The sequence below is a fragment of the Camellia sinensis genome, chromosome 3 (genome assembly GCF_055761805.1).
Source record: "Camellia sinensis isolate YWXY chromosome 3, ASM5576180v1, whole genome shotgun sequence".
NCBI lineage: Eukaryota > Viridiplantae > Streptophyta > Magnoliopsida > Ericales > Theaceae > Camellia > Camellia sinensis.
Window position 1 is genome coordinate 67381275 of NC_138963.1, and position 3843 is coordinate 67385117.

The 3843-nt window shown below is 35.6% G+C and overlaps 1 long non-coding RNA gene across 1 annotated transcript; it reads right to left on the reverse strand.

The window, feature by feature from the left end:
* Window positions 1-1452: 1452 nt before the first annotated feature.
* Window positions 1453-2622, reverse strand: LOC145821027 (uncharacterized). The gene is made up of 2 exons (XR_014363066.1): window positions 2458-2622; window positions 1453-1770 (listed from the first exon to the last, which is right to left on the reverse strand). It is a non-coding gene; the product is annotated as an uncharacterized LOC145821027 (long non-coding RNA).
* Window positions 2623-3843: the final 1221 nt, after the last annotated feature.

Consider the following 3843-nt stretch of genomic DNA (forward strand, 5'->3'; position numbering starts at 1 on the left):
GCATATTGCATAAGTGTGATTGTCGCCATAATAAGCATGATTACCATGAGGCTAAGTGCTTAAATGCTATACTTGTTTGAATGCCTATGGTTAAAAGCTAACTTCTTAAATTAGAATAATTTGCTTAATGTACATATGAGATCACTTTTTCAAGTGGTACATATTCAAACACTTCTTAAACAAACTTGAAATCAAATGTTCCAATTTTTGCAAATTAGTCTATACTTATGTGCAACACATAGTAAAGTTAGTCTAATAATCAGAACAAAAACATATAATGTAAATAAGAATCACATCATGATTAGTAGAGGTCGATCTTTGATCGGGTAAGCAGGGGTGCTCAATTCATGACCTTCCCCTCTCATACCTAAGTTCCCGAGCCGAGATAATCTTGGTGATGACGGACACGTGGCCTTTAGCACGAGTCATGAGTTTTCTAAATTTTTCCAAAAATATTTAGGTAGCGACTCTGTATCTGGCAAAGCAGTCCATTTTTGGCATTTTGATTCAAAATCGATTTTCCAAAATAATTGTCGAATTTGGACTCATTTTTGTTTATCTATTTCACATTGCACTTGTGGAATTAGATTCAGAACCACAAGAGTCCAAACTGTTACTACAAGAATTCGCACTTTTGCCAACTAAAAATTTAGTTGGCAAAAGTCCATTTTTAGTCGGCAAAAGTTATCCGCGACTAATTTTTTTGGTCGCCACTTTGGTCGCCAATTGAGGGTCGCGAAAAGTAATTAGCGACTAAAAAGTTATATTTGCCAACTAAATTTTTAGTCGCTAAATATATAATTACTGCGACTAATCCATTTAGTAGCTAAAACACTTTAGTCGCAAAAAGTCATATTTTCCCGACCAAACATGTTAGTCGCCAATTCGCACATTCAACGACCAAATAGTTTGGTCAGCAATTGTGGCCTATTTCCACGACCAACAAATTTGGTCGCCAATTGTCACATTCCGCGACCAAAAAGTTTGGTCGGCAATACATTCCATAACCAAAAAGATTGGTTGGCAATTGTCACATTCCACCACCAAACATGTTAGTCGTGAAAAAGAATGTTTGTGCAGCTAAAACTTTAGTCGGCAATTGACCTATTAGCGACGAATTCCTTTTTGGTCACCAAAATTAATGACTTTAATGACTAATTATTTAGTTAGCAAAAGTATCAGTTATCTTTCCCAACTAATTAATTGGTCGCCAAAACAGGAAAAAAAAAAAAAAAAAAAGATCAACATTTGGTCGCCAACATCCAACAAAATAAACCTGTAATTCATAATAATTCATCCAATCCATTCAATATAATATGTAATTTACAAGCATCATTCAATTCAACTGAATCATGAACATTCGACAAAATATAAATCATCCAAACTGAACCTGTTTAATGAAAGTCATCAACTATTATAAATTTTCATCCATAAGCAATTTCAAACTACATATTCCTCCAATTAAAAATCCACTTGTAATCTATATAATCATCCAAGTCACATCCATCTAGCATAATAATTTAAAACATAACAATTAGTTATTATTATGTTTTAAATTGTTATCCATGCGCATCTATCAAAAAATATACATACTAGTAGTCTATCCAAATATTTTCCATACACATTCATCCAAAAAATATACAAAAATATAACTACTAGTCCGCCTAAACTTTTCCATACACATCTATCCAAAAATATATATTCCTTTCAAAAATGCTTATAGTGCCAATTAGTCATGTGCAATTTAGCTTTGTGCACGAGATAATCCATCTGTACCAAAGAAAATGAGAAATAATGTCAGGTAAATTTTTGTTGAAAATATTTGCACAACACTTTATTGTAAAATTGGACAAAAAATGTAAATTCTACATGGAAAGTAAAGGAAACATTAACAAATTAAATGATTATCAATACCATTTTGTAAATAAAACATCATTCATATGTATATATCAATTCTAACTATTGTTCCACGATATGCCAATATTGACCTATGTTTCAACAATGGAAACTAAGTTAAAATAGTCTTCCTACTTCTGAATAGTGTATATGCTTTGGTTGAACTTTTACTTGGAGGAGGGTAAGTGTGAGAACAGAATGGAAGATACGAGGTTGGGATTATCAACACAAGCTCCAGCAAAACCATTTAAACAGGTAGAACTACTAATCAGGAAATGTGGTTAGACTAGTCAAATTTCTTCATATTCACAGCCTGAACAAAGTATTTTAAAAACCATTTAAACAAGTAGAACTACTAATCTACACTCCAACCACTGTGAAGAGGACCAGCAAGTTAAGTGATCTCAAGCTTCATGCTTGCTTCTCACTGATCATTTAATACAGAGATCTAAGCCTAGTTACAATTATCATGAACCCAAGATCACCCTTCTCTTTCTTCTTGGAAGTGATAGGGGAAAAGATCTAATACTTCAGGAAAAATCAAACGTCTATTGAATCTACCTTATTGGTATAAATAGTCCAATTAGTAAGTAGCTCAGATAGCATCGCTCCAAGAAGTCCAAATAGAGCACCAGAAGCACCACAAGAAATTCTGTGTTGAATGAAAAGGGCAGAGAGTATGCTCCCACCAAATCCTGACAACAGGTAGATTGCCCTAACTCGCACTGACACATACCAAAAATAACAAATTAAGGAAGAAGAAGATTATATGGATGTAAGAGAAACATAGCAAAATTGTTAAGACAATAACACTGCAGGAACAAGAACCTCACAATGGATCAATTATGGTAGAACAAGGTGCCCAAAATATCCATGTGGTAAATTAGCTTTGCTTTTATTAGATTTTTTTGGCAGAAATCCGTCCAACTATGAGAATCCATTGGAAGGCGTGCTTGCTAAAAAGGAGAGTGAAAAATGAAAAGAAAGTCTAATGCATAATGCTAAACACTACAATTGTCACATAATACTCAAAAGGACTCATTTCGAAGCTCAGCATAGATTTCATTCCCATAGGACACCCTAAACACCCACATCTCCATCTCTTCAACAAGTTACCATGGAAAAGTATAATAAAACTTCTTTTTCACATGCTAATTTGAATTAGGGATAAGTTTAGGCTTCAACAAGATGAAAGAACATAACATACCAAACCCAAATTGATGTTCAAGTCGGATCCCAATAAATACCAAGCTCAACATGTTTGCTAGCAGATGAATAACACCAGCATGTAACTAGATATATAGCGATCCCGGTTTTCCCTCTCATGTTTACTGTATTCCGGACTCGGTTCCGTTGATAGTTGTTGTTGTCTATACTTCATTTTCGTCCTTTAACTCTTTGCATTTGAGTTTAGAATTGTCTTTTGTCCCAACTCTTGTTGCCCAGTTTTTTAGTGATCCGCTCGAGCGGGTATTCTTGCGCTCGAGCGGGGTTTGCATACCTTCAGTAGTTTGTCCGTCTGCAAAAATATTGCAGATGTGCTTTTCACGCTCGAGTTGATTTATTTACGCTCGAGCGGGTATCCTTGCGCTCGAGCAGGTGTTCGATGTCTGTAAAAGTACTGGAAGAGTGTAATCTACGCTCGAGCAGGTGTTCCTTTGCGCTCGAGCGGGTGGAGTTTTGCAGTTGTGTCTTGGCGCTCGAACGGGTATTCTTGAGCTCGAGCGGGTCCAGTTTTTGTGTTTGACACTCGAGGGTCCTATTCTCTGCTTGAGCGGGTCATACGTATATCAGTTGGCAGCTGGGTCATTTTAGGTCACTTTCTCAACTCTCACTCTCCCTCTTACTTTTCAAAAACCTATTTTGAGAGCTTCTCTCACTACATTTCACATTCTCTCTAAGGTTTGATCTAGTTCTAGTGTGTTTCTAGCCTTGTCCCTTTGCAAA